Below are 23,757 nucleotides of genomic sequence, written 5' to 3'. Positions count from 1 at the left end.
TACATGAAAATATCTTCATTGAGCACAGGATTTAATTAACCAAATCTAGCAGGCCATTTATAGCACTCCAAGTACTCATGTCAATACATTAATATCTGAATATAAGGTGAGTACGTGCATAAATAAACCCTACCTTAGTTTCATATTTTGTCTTTTGCAGCTTAAGAATCTTAGAATTCACTCACATATATGTTCATCAGACTTTAGCCAATATTGGCAAGATCCTACATTATTCTACTACAACACTATGTATTATCAGAACAGTCCTTGTACTTCTCTCTTCAGAATATGTTGGGACCTAGCTCTTGTAATGGTTCTAAACACAACAGTTCCAGATAAAACCAAAAATATATTTTTATTCAAGGAAAGACTGGTTCATTCAGACTTCAATGAAGGTATTGCTCTGCCAGAAAAAAAGGGTAAGGAGTTGGGAGATCAAGTGACTGTGACATTTGCTTGTATATGGTTTATAGCCTTGCCTTTCACTTGAACTTTACTCCATACAAGCACAAGTGATAATTTAAGTAAAAGTATATATCTTCCTTGTCTGGGGGATATGTGCCACATAGGATCAAAGTCCAATGTGCCCCAGACAAGGAAGATAGACAGTTACTCCTCTATGTAAGCTTTCCATTCCCAGAATCCCATGGTGAGGGGCTGTTTCCTGGGACTTCTCTTTATGCAAATAGTTATTTTAGGGTTCCACCAGGAAAAAAATGTCTCATTCAAATAGAGTAAATGGGGAAACTATAATCAACAAAGGATAGGCAGTAATAAAGGAAATCAGCAAGGAACGTTAAAAGTATCCGGGATTTGTAACTACAGGGTGCTATTACTATCCCTAAAGCTGATAAACAATGGGAGGGAACACTACCATAAACCAGAGAAAGAGCTATAGTAATAGTATAAGGCCACCAACAAGATCTGAGGGTTTTAGTGGAGGAATGCAGTATTGTCAACACAAAGTTCGGAAGGGAGGATGCTGAGGGTCTTAATACCCAGGTTTCACTCTTCATGTCCTCCAAATCTCTACAATAGCCTCCATTAACTCCTCCCAAGCAGAAGTCAAAGGGCATAGCAACTGGTTGATTTAGTCCATAAAGTTCAGTTTACAGGGCACAGAGGAGAGTAGACACAGTGAAAATTAGATATGGAAAGACAATTAGAGAATAGCCATCAGAACAGTTTAATGTTCTCCCATAAGTGAACATCTGGGTTTTCCCAATGTTGCTTTAAAAGTTGTTGTATGTGTTGTTATACATATGTCTGAGTGCTTCCAAAGGATATATAATGAGAAGTGGAATTTCTAGGAAATATTTTATGCAGTTTCATTTTTAATATATATTGGTAAATAGTCCCTTGACCACATGGAAGCCCCATGACCACAAGTGTTTAATTAATGAACAGAAAGAATACATTCAGATTTGTAGTCATATGAGAGACTTATCGGTTAGGACAAAGGATAATTACATTAGCAATGGACAGAGCTTATTGATGCCTTCCTTTCTACTGTGTTGGTGGACTCATGACCCATAAAGAGTGGAACTACCGGATCAGAGGAGCCCTGGGTGTTATCATGATAGGGCTTGGATCCTTTATAAACCCAGGAAAAACGTGTCAACATCTTAGCCAATAAACCTACATTCTAACTGCCATATCACTTGGACCTTGTTTCCAGATTTTGAGACTGGTATCTTTATGCCACAAAGCTGAGGAAATTTCTACATTTGTCACACACTGTGTATGGGCTTTCAGCCTAGAGAATTTATTTAATTTGAATTTCCCTAATTAAAAGTGAAGTTCAGCATTATTTATACTTTTTTTATTTTAAATTTTTTAAATATCTTAAAATATGAACTGTTTCTATGTCTTATATATTGAATGCTTGTATCAGTTAGGGTCCCACCAGGAGAAAATTAAAATGTAATATTAAAATGGAATAAATGAGGAAAATCTAATTTAAAAATGTTTTGTAAATGAGAGATAATCTGACTCTAGCTTTTTCCCTCGGGTTTGTCTCTTAAAAGATCTGAAGTGGTCACTGTGCCTCAGCTCATTTATAAAACACGGGCATTAGAATCATGGAATTGATAAAATCAAGATCTTAAGGATCATTTACAGTGAGATCCAGTCTGTCTTAGAAATAGATTCTATCAAAACCTGATTGGAACCAGTTTACCACCCTGTTGGTTCCCTCATTGGTATGTTATATAAGAACTGACAGTGTTCACTTTATATGAGTTATATTATTAACTTTTTGAAAATTGTTCTTTGACTGCTCTGAAGGTCCCATCAATATATTCAAGTGGACTCACTTTCTGGAGCCAATCAACTGTTTCCTAAGGAATGCTCCTCATAGGATATTTAAGCCAAGCATGTCTCTTCTTGGTTCACATAATGAATCCCAACCAGCAATAAAACATTACTTTCACTGACACTCTGATCTTTGTGTTGTTTTTCTGCTTTGATAGTTTTTTGTTTGTTTTTGGTTCTTGGCCAAGGTTGGTTCCAATCCTGGTTTGCACAGGACTGATAGATTATTTCTCATTGGTTGCAACAGAGAATATGAATTTGGTTTCATGATCTGATTGTTTGGTAATCTCTATTGGGATGGTAAGGACCTATTCTCTACCAGATGAGAGATGAAAGATAAAATTTGGTTTGTTGGGTGACTTTTTTTTTTTAATCTGTCTCCATTTTTTTAGTTTGTCTTATTTCCATTGGATGTAGAATTTGTCTTGTTTCCGTTGAAAACAGAATAAAAGTTTCTTTAGAGTTCTAGTGTGAGATTTTGTGTACCAATCAATCTATACTTTTACTTTTTTGGTAAACCCAAGTCTTGATCAGTAGCTGAAATTCTAGAACTGACCTAGTAATTTTATGTGTGACTGTGTTTCTGTAATTGAGGAACCTTTTCCTCTCATTCTATAAATGTGAAATATTTTCCTACTTCTAGGATATATTAATAAATATAAACCCTCCTAAAGGAGTTCTGTTAGTCTTGCCTTGTGGAGATTAATAAGTGCTGACTTAAATCTACTATTCCCCAAGTTTCAAAAAAATAAAGCCAGATTTCTACTGTTTTACATATGTGAGGTTTTTCAGGGAAAAAAAAATCTCTTAGGAATTATGGCTCAGGATGTTTTTCAATGGCTCAGAACATTTTTATGTGAGAATCCAAATACAAATAATCTAAATAAAAGTTTGAACACAGGCTGGTTTGATAGCATGTTTTATAAAATAGCTATAGGTCTGTTTGTGATTTTATCAGAATGGAGTATAAAGGAAATTTAAAATTATGGAAAATGTAAAATCAGGTGTTCAGTCATTTGGAAATACAATTCAGTTTTATAGTGAGTCTACTGAAATATAATTTCTAAGATCTTGACTTGTTTTAAGATTTTGATTTAGTGTTAATAAATGAATTAGTAGATATTCACTGGATAATTTTAAAATGAGATCGAGTATTGAAACATTGTGTGTGTGTGTGTGTGTGTGTGTGTGTGTGTGTGTGTGTGTGTATCACTTTACTCATACCTTTATAGGGTGTATCTTTGGATCATGTTAATAAATTTGTTCGTTTTTACTGCTCCAAGAATAAGAGACTCTTAATTATAGGAAACAAACTGAGGGTTGCTGGAGGGGAGGTGGGTGAGGCAATGGGATGACTGGATGGTGGGCATTAAGGAGGGCTCTTGATGTAATGAGCCCTGGGTGTTATATGCAACTGATGAATCATTAAATTCCACTCTTGAAACTAATAATGCACTATATGTTAACTAAATTGAATTTAAATAAAAAATTTGTTAAATAATAATAATGTTTAATGCCATTAGGAAAGTGTAATTAGGATGTTTGTGACAACAGAGGAATATATTTTAAACATTCCTGAGCCTTCCTAGTCTATTAACACAATAATATATGAGAGGCAATTCTTAATTACCCACCTTTAAGTTAACAGATCTATCTCTTTTTTTCACTTTTACATGTCCATTTATTAAGAACTCCGTTGTGACAATTTATACAGTATTTATTAGCGATTAGTGTTGAGAAAATTATTTCCCTCTACATACAAAAATACAGATTTGAACACTATGAAAACAGGCAGGACAAGTACCATGAAAAATAGGTCCTTCAAAAGAAATAAAGGGACAAAACTGAAGGCAATGTGAGGCTTTGTCTGATGTCAGGGACAAACCACCAGGAGCTAAGGCTTTGGGGCCCCAAAACCACTCCAAATGGATAGAGTCAAACCCAACACCAGGGTTTGAAAAGCCAGGATAGCCAACAACAGCATAAACCAATGTGTGCCAAATGAGCATCACCTCAGAATGCCCCACAGCTGTGTCCCAACTGGAAAAAGAAATAAACTTTTAAGAAACAAAATGTAATAGCTATTAAATTAACATTGCCCCCTGAAATGCCACTGGGCCAAGTACCAATGAATAATCACATTGGAGTTATTAGCCATCTGACTTGACTTCCTCTGTTAAAATAATTACATATTATGACCCTTCAAAAGGACAAAAAAGAAGCTACAATTTTGTTTCAATAAATCCATTCCTTCATTTTGCAACAGCTTAGCTAGTTTACTCGAGATTTTTCTTGACTAGACAGAACCTGCGTCCTACAGGGATGGGAAAGCCAAAGGAACAGCTAGTGTTAGCTGTGTCTTGATTTCATCAAGCTCCTCACAGCAGGGAATCTATTTTGTCCAGACAGAAAACCAGAAAGGGTCACTGAGCCCGCCCCAGGCATCCATAAATCAATCTGAGATCTAAAGAGAAGACCAGCTGGCAGAGGCTGCCTGTGCAGCCTGAACAGATCCATCTTCTTGACCAGACTTTAGTCAGGCTCCTCTGAGCTCTCTTTTCCACTAGCCCTCAACTCCACTAAGCCCCATCCTTGCTGGGCTTGCATAGACCAATTATAACTAGAATCCTATTAAGTCAGTTTAAAGAAAACCCCTCGCCTTTGATATCTGATTCTTTTTTTTTATTTTAATGTTTTTTTATTATATTATGTTAGTCACCATACAGTACATCCCTGGTTTCTGATGTAAAGTTCGATGATTCATTGGTTACGTATAACACCCAGTGCACCATGCAATACGTGCCCTCCTTACTACCCATCACCAGCCTATCCCATTCCCCCACCCCCCTCCCCTCTGAAGCCCTCAGTACCTACTCTCAATATCTAATCACTCTGGCCTGCCTTTAGCAAGAATCCTATTAGGTCGGTTTAGCCAGAAGTCTCCCCTTAGTAATTTCTATCCACCAACCACCTCCCGTCTGCTCTGGGTATAAATCCACACTTGTTCTGCTGTATTGGATATGAAGCCCGATTCTATACTGAGGTTCCTTTTCCCCTATTGTAATAATTCTCAATTAAAGCCAGTTTTTCAAACTACTGCTGTCATATTCTGGGTTTTGTTTTGTTTTGTTTTGTTTTGTTTTGTTTTGTTTTGTTTTGTTTTGTTTTGTTTTGATAGAGTGCTGTCTGTGAAACAAAAGTTAAGTTGCTTTGGTTAAAGTCATAAAATGGATGATTAAGACTGTATGAGAGGTAATTGCAAGGTAGTAGGATCTGGTTTTGTTTATTCAGTGGGATAATGGACAGATTTATTCTGAGATAAAATGTCTGGTTATGCCAGAATCTGAAAGAGGAAGACAAACTCCAATGTAGATAGAAAACTGTAGAAGATTCAGGAAGTAAATTCTACTTGCCTTGGTTTCATATATGTGTATATGTTTTTTTAAATAATGAGAGTGAAAATAAACAATGATATATGTTAATATTTTGGCAGTTTGCAAAGCCCAGCTTTAATTACTTTATTTTTAAAAACAGAAATGCTTTATGACCAAATACTATATTGAAGCAAGACCAGAATTTGGTTTCCTCTCATTTACAATAACCTGACAAATTACCTTGGTATATTCATTCTACCCTTGACTAAAGGCAGTAAATGTTATTCTTTACCTTCTGTGTAATCATCCAAGTTAGCAGAGATTCTTTAGCTCCCCAGAATAACTTTTTGTGTCTTATGCTGACTTTGTATGCTCTATTATTTTTAAAATATGGTTAATTGCCTATGAAAGAGCTGAAGTTCCTTCGGTTTATTTTAAATATACTTCACTCTGATTAATAGATAGATATACTATAACCATTCCCTTTCTAAGAACCTATACTGCCTGCACCACTGTTGCGGGGTGTTTTGTGTCTACCAAATATATGAGCTGAAATCCTAATCCCCAATACCTGTGAATGTGACCATGTTTGGAAATAGTCTTTGCAGACGTAGTCAAGTAAAGATGAAGTCATACTGTATTAACGTAGACTGGGAGATACTTCATGTTCTGAAGGCCTCAAAGAAGTATGCCATCTTATATTTCTAAAATTAGTTCATATAAATACTGCTCCTTAGGAATTTAGTCTTGAGATTACTATAATCATTGGTTTAAAAATACTTCTGTGTAATTCTCTCTTTTCAAAAGTGAATGTCCCTCCCTCCTGAGTGAAAGACAAAATAGACCCAGTATCAGTGTGTATATTCAAATCAAGAAAAGACAAATAAAAGCATTTCTCTAAGTTTGACTATCAGTAATGAACATCAGTAATCAACAAGGGCTGTTCACAGTACAGGCATCACTTAAGAGATCATTCTGTAATTTACTAGCTGTCTGCATAGCCTCCTTATTGCCACCTTCATTTCTTGATTCCTGAATGTATAGATGACTGGATTCAGGAAAGGAGTGAGAACAGCATCAAAGATGGCCAGAAACTTATCCAGGTGTATGGTGGGAGTTGGCCATGTATAAAAAAAAATCAAAGGACCAAAGAACAAGAAGACCACAGTGATGTGAGCTGACAGTGTGGACGGAGCCTTGAATGAACCAGCTGAAGAGTGTTTCTGAACAGTGAGAATGATGATGACATAGGAAATGATCAGTACGAAGAAGGAGCCAACAGAGATGAGTCCACTACTGGCTGTGACCATAAACTCTAGTCGGTAGGTGTCTGTGCAGGCAAGTTTGATGAACCGAGGAAGGTCACAGTAAAAGCTGTCCAATACATTAGGACCACAGAAGGGTAAGTCTACCACAAAAGCCAATTGAACCACAGAGTGGATAAGGCCAGTCATCCAGGCAGCCACTAAAAAGAAGATGCACATTCTTGGGCTCATGATGGTCAGATAGTGCAGAGGCTTACATATGGCAACATATCTGTCAAAGGCCATGGCAAATGAGCAGCACCATCTCCACACCACCAATGACATGGATAAAGAAGATTTGAATGATGCAGCCACCAAAGGAGATGACTTTACGCTTTCTGAAAAGGTCATAAGTCATCTTGGGAGAAGTGACTGAAGAAACGCCCAGGTCAATGAAGGAGAGGTTGGCCAACAGGAAGTACATGGGAGAGTGCAAGTGAGGGTCAGAAGTCACAGTGAGCATGATGAAGGAGTTTCCCATCATGCTTGCCACATAAAACGTGGAGAACACAAAGAGGAGAAGTTGGATCTTCCAGGAGTTGGTGAGTCCCAGGAACACAAACTCTGACACCGCGGAGTGATTCATTCCATCCATTGGCTTCGTTGGCACTGCTACCTGAGGAAGGACAATAGGAGAAAATGTAAATTATAATTATATTAATAAGTTGGGAGAGAGGTCAAAATTATGAAAGCCTGCTTCTACTGTGGAATTAGAACAGATCTGATATGCTCATGGCCTCTCAAATGTGATTACCCAGAAAAATTGGTGGCTGTCAAGTGGAGCTGCTCTCTACCACCAGGTTGTCTCTGCATTTGATACCCTCTGCTTCCTCTCAGGTTTGATGCCGTGATTACTCTAGAGGTGTAACAATAGTCAACATGAGCCCCAGTCACATAGAATTAATCACTATTGCAACCCCTTCCGAGTCCATAAGCCTTTATCTGGAAGACAGACCCTTCTTCTCATCCATCCCAGTGTCCACCTCTGGGAGTATATTCATCTTTAATATTACTTAAATATTTAAATGTCTACAAAGTCTTGCTTTATTATTACTACCACTTTTTTTACTGTCCCTTGTTTATAATGGAGTACAGTCCTAACTCACCAACTCAACTATGAGCTTTTTGGAAGAAGGAATTATGACTTATTCATAGTTGGACTCCCTGAAGCAGTGGAAATTGTGGTCTGCAGAGTGGTGCAGGTCCATGCACATTATCAGTTCATATCATATTAGGTACAAAATTTGTGAGTGTTTAGAAATCTCTCTAGAAATTTAACATTACAGTGATGCCCAAGTTTCTGATTTTGCATTTACAAAAGTATTAGTCTATTGAAGCAAAAGGCTTAGGGGTGCCTAGCTGGCTCAGTCATAAAAGCATACAACTCTCGATCTCGAGGTTGTGAGTTCAAGCTCCAAATTGGGTATAGAGATTACTTATATAAATAATTATTTTTTAAAAAATAAAAAGTAAAAAGCTTAAACTTCAACACAAGTAAATTGAGCAACATTGCCTTAAGATACTTAACACCTGATGTGAAAAGCTTAAAACTATGAAATGTATCATAATGTAGTAGAAATGATATTATGAAAATCTCTAAAAAAGAATCACAGAAACAGCATAGCTTAGTAGAAAGAATATGGGTTTTGGATTTTGATTTCCACAATTTATGCAAATGTTCAACCACTGATGGGTTGATCTTGGACAAGTTACTTAAAGTCTCGAGCCTCAGTTAATTTATTTATGAAACTGTAATTAGTAATTAATGTATCTTAGTCATATGGCTATATTAAGTATTCAGTAAATGTTAAGTTTACTTCTTTTTATTTCACTTGCCCATAATAGCACTCTACACAAGACATAATTAATGAACGAATAAGAAAACAAAATAGGTTAACCAGTAGGGATCATCAAACTTCCATATCATAAAATATATTTCAAAAAATAATTATTAATATAGTGGTCACATTCTCTTAGTAGTAGAAATTAAACTATCTTCCATAAGGTCAGTTGATCTGCTCTCAAAGAACACTATTTCTTATTAGTACTTACCACAAAGGTAATTTATTATTTGTTCCATATATCGTTCCCAACTTGGCTTAAGCCCCATAAAGTTGTGGACCACATCTGTCTTGTTCAACCCAGGGTATCAAAAATTTAGAATCACTCCATGGGGCACCTTGGTTGCTCAGTCAGTTAGCAACTGACTCCTTATTTTGGCTCAGGTCATGATCTCAGGATTATGAGATAGAGCTCAGCATCAGGCTCCACACTAGACATGGAGCCTGCTTAAGGTTCTCTCTCTCCTGACCCTGCTGCCCCCGTCCCTCTCAAAAAGAAAAAAGAAAAAGAAAGAAAGAGAGAAAGAGAGGAAAGAAAGAAAGAAAGAAAGAAAGAAAGAGAGAGAGAGAGAGAGAGAGAGAGAAAGAAAGAAAGAAAGAAAGAAAGAAAGAAAGAAAGAAAGAAAGAAAGAAAGAAAGAAAGGAAGGAAGGAAGAAAGAAAGAAAGAAAGAAAGGAAGAAAGAAAGGAAGAAAAGAAAAGAAAAGAAAAGAAAAGAAAAGAAAAAAGAAAAGAAAAGAAAGAAAGAAGGAAAGAAGGAAAGGAAAGGAAAGGAAAGGAAAGGAAAGGAAAGGAAAGGAAAGGAAAGGAAAGGAAAGGAATTTGGAATCACTCCAGAAACATAACAAGGACAAATAAATATTTGCTGAAAGGGTGAATAAAATATATTTGCTTGGGTTAGAGACTGACCATGTGAGGAAAGACAGAAATTCAGGAAAGTGAAAATTTTGCCTGAAGGAAAGCCAAAAGTAGGAATGGAACTAAAAGGAAGTCTTCAATCTAGTCAAAGAGACTGAAATTGATGAGGTCAACTTCGGGACCTACTGATGAACTTTAGGAAATTCAGGAAAATCTCTAGTCATTATAGATCAGAAAATAAATACCTGAATATGTTAAATAACTTGACCAAAATCATAAATTTACTTAGTGTTAGAGCTTGTATTAGAACCCAGGTCTACAGACTCCAAGATCAGTCCTCTTTCCAATTCCCTACTTTCTTTGATTTATCTGTGACTTACTGAGGATACAGCCTGAACAAAAACATGTGGCAGGGTGATGGTAGAAAATTCTTGGAGGAAAGATGAGCCCCTTGTAACTGATGATGGCCCTTTATCGACATGCTGGTAGCTGATGTCTTGGCCTCCATGATTAATCATCCCTGACAACTGTCCATCAACAAATTAATGTACTTCAGTGTCCTGGAAAACGTGGGTGTTCTCGAAAGCATTTGTTCTTATTCTAATTGTTCAGGCAAATGCTCTCATTTAGAACAGATGGCTTTTTGGATGAACTCAATATAAAACGCTAGTTTAATCTGTTCTGCTCAATCTTTTCCTCCCTGGAGGGACTGAGACCCCTGAAGAGGGTCCAGCATGAGCTAACCACCTAGAAGCTGCCGTAATGTTGCCTGCACTCAAGTTCTACCTCCTTCGTGAAATCATTCTTGACACCATCAGCCTGAGTAATTTTCAGTTTCTAGAGTTTCATTTTAACTCCCCAAATGAATTATAGGACTATTCTATAATATGTCTCCATAACCTCTGCAGTACCTAGAATAATGCTGGAGAACATAACAGGTCTTCAGTAAAAAGCTTGAGTTTCCCATTTGAGTCCAAGTGTACTGAGGTTGATCATCAATCTCAGTGTGGATGCAGGGACTCCAGACTTTATCTAGGACTTCATATTAAATATGGGCTCTATTTATGATTGCATTGTTCTTTGAGTTCATCTCTTTTAACTCTTACATCTTATAGCAATCATTTCTATATTTTTTAAAGAAGCTACAATGGAATAATGAAAGGAGTATAGTCTTCAATATCTGAAAAACCATATTTCATATTCTGTCACCTAGTAACTTGGTGACCTTGAGTAACATACATTTCATCTCTGGGTCCTTTTCCCATCTGCAAAATGGAAAAAATAGTGTCTTACAGAACTGAAAATTGAGAAAATACATGTCACCAAATCTAGTTAATTCTCTTTAATGCTAATTGGTAACAGAAATAACCTGTATGCCCATAGCGAGGTCATATATAAGTAAATTTTTGTAAATTAATACAATGGGTTGAATTATTTGAGAAGTAACTGAATGAACAAGATATATATTTATCACCATGTAAAAATCTCAAAAAATTTAATGTCGAATGAAAAAAATCTAATTGTAAAATCATACATGTAAACTGAAATAATTTTTGTAAATTCTGTAACACTCGATAATTATTACATATTATTAAATATAAATGAATATATAGGTAGTAGGAGTATGAAAGTTTGAATAAGAAGGATATCTATCCCACAACTTCAGAATAGTGTTTTTCCCTGTGGAGGAAAATGGAGGAATCTGACAACATGAGTGATTTTGATTTTTTTGTAATGATTTACTACTCAAGAAAGTCTGATAAAATGGCAGTTGTTTATTGTTAAATCTTGAAGTTAAATACACAGTGCCAATCATATGGTTTTGAGTACTTTTCAAATGGTTGAAGTATGTTTCACAATTTCTTGCTAATTTAACACATCTTCCATGTATTTATTCTTTCTCTTCTAACTCCCCTCCTTTCAACAGTTATCACTAAATCTACCACAAAGCCTCATCAAGATTCTCTCCTTCAAGTGTTTCTGCTGCTCTAACAAAAATCTATCTGCTCTCAGAATAAACCCAGTCATAGTATTAATGGTTTCATGATTCCTCTTTTGCCTCCAGATGAATAAAACCTCATAATAAAGCATTCAGACCCGTCTGGAGTCTGGGCCTTTCCAACCTCATTTCCTATCTCATTTTATTACATCCTTTCTTGCACCCCATGATCCAGCAATATCTATTTATTATCTGACAATGCCACATAATACACATACCTCCATGCCTTTAAATATACTGGTTCTTCTTCTTCAACTCCCCTTCCAGCCTTTCCACCCACTGCTCTTCTTTCTGGAAGAGTATAATACATACCTCAAAGTAAACACATGTTATACTTTTTTTAATATAATAATATTTTTATTATGTTATTCACCATGCAGTAAATCCCTGGTTTTTTATGTAAAGTTCGATGATTCATTAGTTGCGTATAACACCCAGTGCACCATGCAATACGATTCCTCTTTACTACCCATCACCGGCCTATCCCATTCCCCACCCCCTCCCCTCTGAAGCCCTCAGTTTGTTTCTAAGAGTCCAAAGTCTCTCATGCTTCATTCCTCCTTCTGATTACCCTCCCTTTCTTATTCCCTTTCTTCCCTACCGATCTTCCTAATTCTTATGTTCCATAGATGAGAGAAACCATATGATAATTGTCTTTCTCTGCTTGACTTATTTCACTTAGCATTATCTCCTCCAGTGCCGTCCATGTTGCAGCAAATGTTGAGAACTCATTCTTTTTGATAGCTGAGTAATATTCCGTTGTATATATGGACCACATCTCCTTAATCCAGTCATCTGTTGAAGGGCATCTCGGTTCCTTCCACAATTTAGCTATTGTGGACAATGCTGCTATGAACATTGGGGTGCATTATGGCCCTTCTCTTTACTACATCTGTATCTTTAGGGTAAATACCCAGTAGTGCAATGGCTGGATCATAGGGTAGCTCAATTTTTAACTTTTTAAGGGACCTCCACACTGTTTTCCAGAGTGGCTGTACCAACTTGCATTCCCACCAACAATGTAGTTGGGATCCCCTTTCTCCACAAGGTCCTCTCCAACAATTGTTGTTTCTTGCCTTGTCCATTTTTGCCATTCTAACTGGCGTAAGGTGGTATCTCAGTGTGGTTTTGATTTGAATTTCCTTGATGGCTAGTGATTTTGAACATTTTTTCATGTGTCTGTTAGCCATTTGTATGTCTTCATTGGAAAAGTGTTCATACCTTCTGCCCATTTTATGATTTGTTTATTTGTTTCTCGTGTATTGAGTTTGAGAAGTTCTTTGTAGATCTTGGATACTAGTCTTTTATCTGTAGCATCATTTGCAAATATATTCTCCCATTCCGTGGGCTGCCTCTTAGTTCTTTTGACTGTTTCCTTGGCTGTGCAGAAGTTTTTTATCTTGATGAAGTCCCACAAGTTCATTTTATCTTTTGTTTCTCTTGCCTTTGGAGATGTGTCATGAAAAAGGTTGCTGTGGCTGATGTCGTACAGGTTGCTGTCTATGCTCTCCTCTAGGATTTTGATGGATTCCTGTCTCATATCAAGGTCTTTCATCCATTTGGAGTTTATCTTTGTGTATGGTGTGAGAGAGTGCTCATGTTTCATTCTTTTGCATGTAGCTGTCCAATTTTCCCAGCACCGTTTATTGACATTTATTGAATATGTCATCTGCAAAAGCAATTTACCTTTTTTTTCTGATTGATGCCTTTTATTTATCTTTTTGACTGATTGCTCTGGCTAGGACTTCCAGTACTATGTTGAATAGAAATGGTAAGCATGGGGGCACCTGGGTGGCATAGTCGTTAAGCGTCTGCCTTCGGCTCAGGGTGTGATCCCAGCATTCTCGGATCGAGCCCCATATCAGGCTCCTCTGCTGGGAGCATGCTTCTTCCTCTCCCACTCCCCCTGCTTGTGTTCCCTCTCTCGCTGGCTGTCTCTGTCAAATAAATAAATAAAATCTTTTTAAAAAAAGAAAAAAAGAAAAAAAAAGAAATGGTAAGCATGGACACCCTGACCTTGTTTCTGACGTTAGCAGAAAAGCTTTTGACCTTTTACCATTGAGTATGATGTTTGCTATGGGCTTGTCATATATGGCTTTTATTATGTTGAGGTATGTTTCTTCTCCACTCACATTTTATGAGTTTTTTTTTTAAATCATGAAAGGATGTTGTATTTTGCCAAATGCTTTTTCTACATCTATTGAGATTATCATATGGTTTTTATCCCTCATTTTTTAAATATACTGTCTCACATATATTGATTTACTTATGTTAAACTATTCTTGTATCTCAGGGGTGATTCCCACTTGATCATGACATATGATCCTTTTAATTTGTTGTTGAATTTGGTTCCTAATATTTTGTTGAAAATGTTTGCATGTATATTCATCAGGGATATTGGCAGTAGTTTTCTTTTCGTGTAGTGTCTTTTTTTTTTTAAGAGTTTACTTATTTTAGAGGGTGAGGAAGAGAGGAGAAGGAGGGACAGAGGGCAAAGGAGGACAAACAGACTCCACACTGAATGCAGAGCTCAACACATAGCTCTATCCCAAGACCCTGAGATCATACCTGAGCCACAACCAAGAGTTGGACACTCATCTGACTGAGCCTCCCAGGTGCTCCTTGTAGTGTGTTTTTTGGCTTTGGTAATGCTGGCCTCATATCCCCCCTCAGTAACAATAATTTGGCAGCCATCATAGACAAAAGTGCCTTTGTGGGAGCTTTGGGATCTAGTTAAGAGATTGTGAAAATCCCAGTGTAACCCATGATCAATGAGGGCCATTTTGAGTAGGCAGACCCATGCCCAGGTGGCAGACTCACTGATCTAGTGTCTGGGTACAGATTCAGAAACAGCCCCAGTCTCCTCGTAGACTTGGCTAAACCATATTTGGTCTTGGTCTCCCCACCAACACCATCCATCCACCAGGACCCAGTAGGAGTCACACTCACCTGTGCCACAGGTAGCAGTCCTGCCAACCTCAGTCTGGCTGTTCATATCTTCTTGAAGTGGCCTGTGACCCAATTCTGTTCCCTTTTAGCCACTAGTTGTGTATGCCAAGGGACTGGGTGGTAGACACATCTGTCCGTGTTCCTGAGGCAGGCCCTCTGAGCTTGGTCCAACTGTAGATCCTGATATGGCCCTTTAATTCAGTCACAGGCTGGGAACACTCCTGCTGCCAAGCATCAAAAAGTAAAAGTACTTAGGAATAAATTGAATCAAGGAGGTGAAAGATCTGTACACTGAAAACTGTAGGACATTGATGAAAGAAATTGAAGACACAAATAAATGGAATGATATCCTGTTCATGGATTAGGCGAATTAATATTATTACAATGCCATACTACCAAAAGTCATCTATAGATCTAATGCAATCCCTATCAAAATTCCAATGGCATTTTTCACAAAAGTAGATAAAACAACCTTAAACTTTGTATGAAACCACAAAAGACCCAAATAGCCCAAACTATGGAATACCTTTCAGCCGTAAAAAAGAAGGAAATTCTATTTGTGACAACGTGAATGAAACTGGAGGACATTATGCTAAGTGAAATAAGCCAAACACAGAAAGAGAAATATTGTGTGATTTCACTTACATGTGGAATCTAAAAAAGTTGAATTCATCAAACCAGACAGTAAAATGGTGACTGCCAGGGGCTGGTGGCCAAGGATGGGGATGGTGGCAGAATGGGGAGATGTTGGTAAGATGAATAAGTTCTGGGGCTTTAATATGTAGCATCCTGACTAAAATTAATAGTATTGTATTGCATACTTGAAATATGCCAAGAGAATAGATCCTAAGTGTTCTCACCACACAAAAAGTGTAATTGTGAAAGGCGATAAATGTGTTAATCAACTTGAGGTGGTACTCATTTCCTCACAATGTATACATACATTAAGTCATCATTAACTTGTATAACTTCAAAAAAGTCACTGTACAACTTAAATATATATAATTATTGTCGATCATACCTCAATAAAGCAGGAAGAAGAATGAAGGAGAAATATATACTTTCTCATAAAAACAAAACCAAGGGAATTCACTGACAAGTAGACTTGCACTATGAATAATGTTTAATTTTTTCAGGCAGAAGTAGTGTGATACCAGACTGACACATGGATCCACCAAAGAAGTGAAAAGCATTGGGAATGGAATAAAAGAAATATGTATGGTAGCAATATTTTTTGTTGATGGCATAAGTAAAAGTAGAATTTATGACAAAAAAAAAAAAAAACACCCGAAGGATGAGAGTGAGGAATTGGGGATATACTGGTGTAAATCTCTTTTACAACACATCAGGTAGTGATATTATTTGAAGTTAGACTTTGATCAAATGTTTTTAATCCTAGAACAACAATTTAAAATATTTTAAAAAGATATAAATAATAGGGAAATGATGAAGTTAAAATGGATTCATAAAAACTAACTTTACGTCTCTGGTTAATTCCAAGGTAACGTATGGTTTTGGGTGCTATTGTAAATGGGATGGATTCCCTAATTTCTCTTTCTTCAGTGTCATTATTCGTGTATAGAAATGCAAATGATTTCTGAGCATTGATTTTGTATCCCACCACATTACTGATTTGCTCTATAACTTCTAATAGTTTGGGAGTGGATTCTTTGGGTCTTCCATATACAGTATCGTGTCATCTGCGAAGAGAGACAGTTTGACTTCTTCTTTGCCGATTTGGATACCTTTTATCCCTTTTGGTTGTCTGACTGCTGTTGCAAGGACTTCTAGTACTATGTTAAATAATAATGGCGAGAGTGGGCATCCTTGTCGTGTTCCTGATCTTAAGGGAAAGTCTTCCAGCTTTTCCCCATTGAGAATGATATTTGCTGTAAGCTTTTCATAGATGGTTTTTATGAGATTGAGGAATGTACCCTCTATCCCTACACTCTGAAGGGTTTTAATCAGGAAAGGATCTGTATTTTGTCAAATGCTTTTTCTGCATTTATTGAGAGGATCATATGGTTCTTGACTCTTTTCTTGTTGATATGATGTATCACACTGACCGATTTGCGAATGTTGAACCACCCTTGCATCCCAGGGATGAATCCCACTTGGTGTCGATGGATAATCCTTGTAATGGACTGTTGGATTCTATTAGCCAAGATCTTGTTGAGAATTTTGGCATCCATATTCATTAGGGAAATCGGTCTGTAATTCTCCTTTTTGATGGGGTCTTTGCCTGGTTTGGGGATCAAGGTAATATTGGCCTCATAGAATGAGTTTGGTAGCTTTCCTTCTGTTTATATTTTTTGAAATAGCTTTGGGAGAATAGGTATTATTTCTTCTCTGAATGTTTGGTAGAATTCCCCAGGAAAACCATCCGGGCCTGGAGTTTTGTTATTTGGAAGGTTGTTTATCACTGATCAATCTCTTCATAATTAATTGGCCTGTTTAAGAAATCAATTTCTTCCTGTTTCAGTCTTGGTAGTTTATAGGTTTCCAGAAAGTCCTCCATCTCTTCCAGATTGCTTAATTTATTGGCATAAAGCTGTTGATAAAAGTTTCTAATAATCCTTCCAATTTCCTTGGTGTTGGTTGTGACCTCTCCCTTTTCATTCATAATTTTATTAATTTGGGTCCTTTCTCTTTTCTTTTGGATAAGTCTTGCCAGTGGTCTGTCAATTTTATTGATTCTCTCAAAGAACCAGCTTCTAGTTCTGTTGATCTGCTCTACTGTACTCCTGGTTTCTAATTCATTGATTTGTGCTCTAATCTTGATCAACTGCTTTCTTGTGTGTGGATTAGGCCTGTCCCTCTGTTGCTGTTCCAGCTTCTTGAGGTGAGAATATAAAAACTGCATTTTAGATTTTTCTATTCTTCTGAGTGAGGCTTGAATGGCTATGTATTTCCCCCTTAGGACTGCCTTTGCAGTATCCTATAGGTTTTGGACCATTTTGTTTTCATTCTCGTTGGTCTCCATAAATTGTTTAAATTGATTTTTGATTTCCTGGTTTATCAAATCATTCCTGAGAAGGATGGTTCTTAGTCTCCAAATCTTTGAGTTACTTCCAAATTTTTCCTTGTGATTGAGTTCCAATTTCAAAGTGTTGTGGTCTGAGAATATGCAGGGAATAATTTCAGTCTTTTGGTATCGGTTGAGACCTGTTTTGTGACACAAAACATTGTATATGCTTGAGAATGTTCCATGGGCATTTGAATAGAATGAGTATTCTTTGGTTCTGGGGTGTAGTGTTCTATATATCCATGAGGTCCAACTCGTCGAGTATGGCATTCAAAGCTCTTGTTTGTTTGCTGATTTTCTGCTTAGGTGCTCTATTTCTGATAGTGGAGTGTTGAGGTCCCCTACTATTAACGTATTTTTATCTATATGTCTCTTTATTCTGGTTAAGAGTTGGCTTGTGTATCTTACTGCTCCCCTGTTGGGGGCATATATATTTATAATTGTCATATCCACTTGTTGGATACATCCTTTAAGAATAATATAGTGCCCTTCTGTATCTCTAACTATAGTTTTTAGTTTAAAATCCAGTCTGTCTGATATGAGAATTGCTACCCCAGCTTTATTTTGAGGTCCATTGGCATGAAAGATAGTATTCCATCCCGTTAATTTCAGTCTGGATGTATCTTTAGGTTCACAATGAGTCTTTTGTAGACTGCAAATGGATGGGTCATATCTTTTTATCCAATCTGCAAACCTGTGGCGTTTATGGGACCATTTAGGCCATTTACATTGAGACTGATTATTGAGAGAGATGATTTTAATGATGCCATGTTGCCTGTAACGTCTTTGTTTCTATAGATTGTGACTTTCTGTTCTGTATCACTCTTGTGGCCTTTTTACTTTTATAGAACCCCCCTTATTATCTCCTGTAGGGCTGGTTTCGTGGTTACGAAATTGGTCAATGACTGGCGATTCTGGAAAGTCTTTATCTCTCCATCAATTCTGAATGACAGCCTTGCTGGATAGAGGATCCTTGGCTGCATGTTTTTCTCTGAAAGAGCTTTAAAAATGTCCCCCCAACCCTTTCTCTCATTCCAGGTCTGTGTAGACAGGTCTGACGTAATTCTGATACCTTTGGCTTGGTACATGAGAAATTTCTTTGCTCTGGCTGCTTTCAATACTGTATCCTTGCATCTAATATTTGCGAATTGCCCTATGACGTGACGTGGAGTAGTTTTGTCGTGGTTGAGCTTGGGAGGGGTCCTCTCTGCCTCTTGGACATGAAAGGTTGTTTCCTTTGCTAGATTAGGGAAGTTTTCAGCTACAATTTGTTCAAATATCTCTTCTAGACCTCTGTTTTTCTCCACCCCCTCAGGGATGCCGATGATTCTGACATTGGAACGTTTCATTGAGTCAGTAATCTCCCGTAACCTACATTCCTGAGCGTGAATTTTTTTGAGCCACATTTCTATTTTCGCTTTTTCTCTACTAACCCATCCTCCAATTTGCCGATATGTTCTTCTGCCTCATTCACCCTGGCCGTCAGAGCCTCTAGTTTTGACTGCATTTGGCTCATAGAATTTTTAATTTCTGACAGATTCGCTCTCATTTCTGCTCTTAGAGATTCTATATTCTCATTAACATTTTCGTTAATACTTTTTTCAAGTCTACACGTCATCTTGACCATTGTTACTCGGAATTCCATTTCTGGTAATTTGGTTATATCCATATCCGTTAGTTCTGTGGCAGAGGCCACAGACTCATTGTCTTTTTTTCCTGGGGGGGATTTCTCCTTCTCGTCATTCTGATGAGGAGAGGTTGCGGGGTTGTCCAGAGCCCAAATTATTGACCAGGACCCAGGCAGTGCGCCCTTGTTTTATAGGGACCTTAGGGATGTGGGCTTCTTGATTTTTTAGCCTGCCTTCTGGGGGAGGGGCCTGCCACGCTGGTACTCAGGCAACTCTGTTTGGGTAGAGTCTCTGTGTCCTCTGCGAGGGGGGATGGGGATGCGCACACTGTGAGCCAGTATTTCCAGGCTTTTGTTCTCTGGTGGCTTTCCTTGGTGTTTTGCTGTGCCTCTTCTGAGAGTCAGAGCAGCAGTGGCCAAATCCCAGCCTCTGTCTCAGAACAGAGTGATCGCAGACCACTTTCCACTGATGTTCTGGCCACTTTAACTCTGTTTCTGTTGGTGCTGCTCAACCGTGTAGTGTCCCTGGATGTTCGCCCCTTAGCCAGCGCCCCAGCCCTCACTTCTAGGGCCAGTATGTCTCTGTTCTTTGTGTTTCTAACACTGCCAGCCACCAGCCACCCCTGCGTGCTCCGGAGCTCCATTTCAGTGTGGCTCTCGCGCTGCGAAGCTCCAGCCCTCAGACTGGTCATGCAAGTTCCCTGGCTCAAGGTCTCAGTCTGCTGTTTCGCGGGTGTCGGTCTGCAAGTCCGCCCGCTCCCCCGTGCATGTGGCTACCACTTCCTGGCGCCCGAACACGGCAGTTCCCTCCCCCTTCTGTTTATCTTCCGATATCTGTGCGCAGTTTCATGGCTCCCCGCTTCATGCCTCTATACTCATCGCTGGAGATGTTCATTTGTACAGATCCAGATGTATCTCCCTGCATCTCAGGCTGATTCTGTGAATGTTCAGGATGGTCTGGTACCTATCCAGCTTGACTCAGGGGACCAGCTGAAAAAGGGGTCCCCTACTCCTCTGCCATCTTAATTCAGAATTCCTCATGAAGAATTCTGTTCAATGTCTTTATAAAAACGTTTATACAATATCTTTCTCTTAGTGAGAAGACTGGGGTACCACCTCATTTCTCATGATAAACTGATATTGAGACCTATCCATCCCATCCCTGTTCTTCCAGAAGTTCAGAACTATGTTTTTAAACAAATGCTGAACTTATCAGTACTCATGTATACTGTGAAAGCTACACACCCCCCAAATATTGCCTAAGTTTTATACTCTGGCCATGATGAAAGATCTTGAAAAATATTTCTTTCATTGAAGCCATTCTTAAATCCTGTCATAAGTTGTCTGTTTATACACAATAAATCTACAAATGAATTGGATCATTGCCTTTTTAATCCTTAACCCAACTGATTAAAAGAGATGACAAGAACAGTAATAAAATGTGGGATTTGGAGAACTATATGAACCCTAGGTTAATCCATTTATTTCCCTGTATACTGATTGCTTTATTAACTGAATTAAGTGAGAATGGGAAACTGTCAGTGTTCCATAGACCTGGTCAGAATGAGTGAGCTTGTGAGTGAGCAAATGAATATGGAAGGAGGAGGTAGTTCCACTACTACCAGGAGAAGTTCCTGAAGGAGTCTGGATTGTCAAGTTTTCAAAGCAAGCATTGTGGAGATGGGTGCACCAGCAGCCTTAACGTGGGAGAAAGGCAAACTGTTGTTGGGCTTGGCTTTAAGCGTCCTTGTAATGTATTTTATATTATGTCCTACAAATTAAAATGATATTCAGATAAAGTTTAGGTGATCACTTCCATGTGTCTGGTAGTTGACAGGCCCTTTCATGTCCGCCTCTTTTCTTTATATAGATTCAGAACAGTCTGAAATGAGATAATGGAGCTGTAGAATTATTCCTTGGTGTCAGAATTTGTGTTTGTGGACTCTGCACTTCACAACAACTCCAGCATTTTCTCTTTATATTTTTCTCTGGGATCTATCTGGCCGCTGTGCTGGGTAACCTCATCATTGTGGTCACTGTGATTTCTGACCCCCACTTGCTCTCCTCTCCTATGTATTTCCTGCTGGGAAATCTATCTTTCTTAGACATATGGCTCGCCTCATTTGCCACCCCCAAGATGATCAGGAACTTTCTTAGTGAGCAAAAGCTCATCTCCTTTGGAGGATGCATGGCTCAAATCTTCTTCTTGCATTTTATTGGTGGGGCTGAGATGGTACGTCTGGTTTCCATGGCCTATGACAGATATGTGGCTATATGCAAACTTTTGCATCACATGACCGTGATGAGCCGGCACACTTGCATGGGGCTGGTGTTGGTTTCATGGGTCACTGGATTTGTGCACTCCATCAGTCAAGTAGCCTTTACTGTGAATTTACCTTACTATGGCCCCAATGAGGTGGACAGCTTCTTTTGTGACCTTCCTCTCGTGATCAAGCTTGCCTGATGGACACTTATGTCTTAGGCTTATGATCTCAGACAGTGGGTTACTCTCCATGAGCTGTTTTCTGCTCCTCTTGGTCTCTTGTACTACTATCTTCATCACTGTCTGACAGCGTGCTGCTGGTGGGGTATCCAAAGCACTCTCAACTTGCCCTGCACACATCATGGTAGTCAGACTAGCTCTTCTTTGGGCCCTGCATTTTCATTTATGTGTGCCCTTTCAATTGCTTCTCTGTGGACAAGCTCCTGTCTGTGTTTTATACCATTTTTACTCCACTCTTGAACCCCCTTATCTACCACATTGAGAAATAAGGAGATGAAAACAGCTATGAAGAAATTATGTAAGCAACATGTGACTTCCCACTAAATTCCAGCTTTCTACAAACCTACATGTTCTTACTCATTCAAGGGGATACCCTTTCTTTAATAGGATTTCTGCCTAATGATTTCATTCTGATGTTTTATTGATATAATTTGTATTGTGTTATATTACAGAGAAATAGTTGTGGATTATAACAAAAATCATATATATGTTTTTATTCTAAATAATTTCATAATTTAAATAAAAATTTATCAAATAACTTTATAGTATCACTACCTTATGTAAGATTTATATTACGTTATTATTATTATTTTATCATATTTTATAGTATAAATGTAATTTAAGTATAACTGCATTGTAATATAATAGTATAATTGTATAATAATTACTATGTAATATAACTTTATGTAAACAGACGTATATGTGCATATACTTTCAAACATACACATTCACTTTGGAATGGACTTGGCAATTTTCTAAATGTCTTTGTTAAACCAGATTTCTCTTCCTAGTTTATTTTGTCTACAATATTTATAGAAAATGAATTTTATCTTTATGTATGGTGTGGGAGAGTGGTCAAGTTTCATTCTTTTGCATGTAGCTGTCCAATTTTCCCAGCACCATTTATTGAAGAGACTGGTTTTTTTCCACCAGGGGTTTTTTCCTTCTTTATCAAAGATTAGTTGCCCAAAGAGCCGAGGGCCCATTTCTGGGTTCTCTATTCTGTTCCATTGGTCTGTGTGTCTGTTTTTGTGCCAGTACCATGCTGTCTTTGTGATCACAGCTTTGTAGTACAGCTCGAAATCCGGCATTGTGATGCCCCCAGCTTTGTTTTTCCTTTTCAATAGTTCCTTGGCGATTCGGGGCCTTTTCTGGTTCCATACAAATTTAAGGACTATTTGTTCCAGTTCCTTGAAAAATGTCCTCGGTATTTTGAGCGGGATAGCACTGAAAGTGTAGATTGCTCTGGGTAGCATGGACATTTTAAGTATGTTTATTCTTCCGATCCATGAGCATGGAATATTTTTCCATCTTTTTGTGTCTTCTTCAATGTCTTTCAAGAGTGATTCATAGTTTCTAGAATATAGATCCTTTACGTCTCTGGTTAAGTTAATTCCTAGGTAATGTATGGTTTTTGGTGCTATTGTAAATGGGATGAATTCCCTAATTTCTCTTCAGTCTCATTCATGTATAGAAATGCAACTGATTTCTGAGCATTGATTTCGTATCCCGCCACATTACTGAATTGCTCTATAACTTCTAATAGTTTGGGAGTGAATTCTTTTGGGTCTTCCATATAGAGTATCATGTTATCTGTGAAGAGAGACAGTTTGACTTCTTCTTTGCCGATTTGGATACCTTTTATCCCTTTGGTTGTCTGATTGCTGTTGCAAGGAATTCTAGTACTATGTTGAATAATACTGGCGAGAGCAGGCATCCTTTTCTTGATCCTGTTCTTAAGGGAAAGTCTTCCAGCTTTTCCCCATTGAGAATAATATTTGCTGTAGGCTTTTCATAGATGGCTTTTTTGAGATTGAGAAATGTACCCTCTATCCCTACACTCTGAAGGGTTTTAATCAGGAAAGGATCTGTATTTTGTCAAATGCTTTTTCTGCATCTATTGAGAGAATTGTATGATTTCTGAATTTTTGTTTCTGGATAAAATCTAAGACACTAATAGATTTG

General features: G+C 37.9%; 2 pseudogenes; one reads left to right on the top strand and one right to left on the bottom strand.

The window, feature by feature from the left end:
* Positions 1 to 6,649: 6,649 nt before the first annotated feature.
* Positions 6,650 to 7,595, bottom strand: LOC123785599 (olfactory receptor 4F21-like; annotated as a pseudogene).
* A 13,589-nt stretch (positions 7,596 to 21,184) lies between these two features.
* LOC123785591 (olfactory receptor 4K14-like) lies at positions 21,185 to 22,116 on the top strand (annotated as a pseudogene).
* Positions 22,117 to 23,757: the final 1,641 nt, after the last annotated feature.

Source organism: Ursus americanus, chromosome 24 (assembly GCF_024610735.1).
Source record: "Ursus americanus isolate L20-20 chromosome 24, mUrsAme1.1.p, whole genome shotgun sequence".
NCBI lineage: Eukaryota > Metazoa > Chordata > Mammalia > Carnivora > Ursidae > Ursus > Ursus americanus.
The sequence above is the reverse complement of the archived record's forward strand: the minus strand, read 5'-3'. Positions and strand labels throughout refer to the sequence as shown.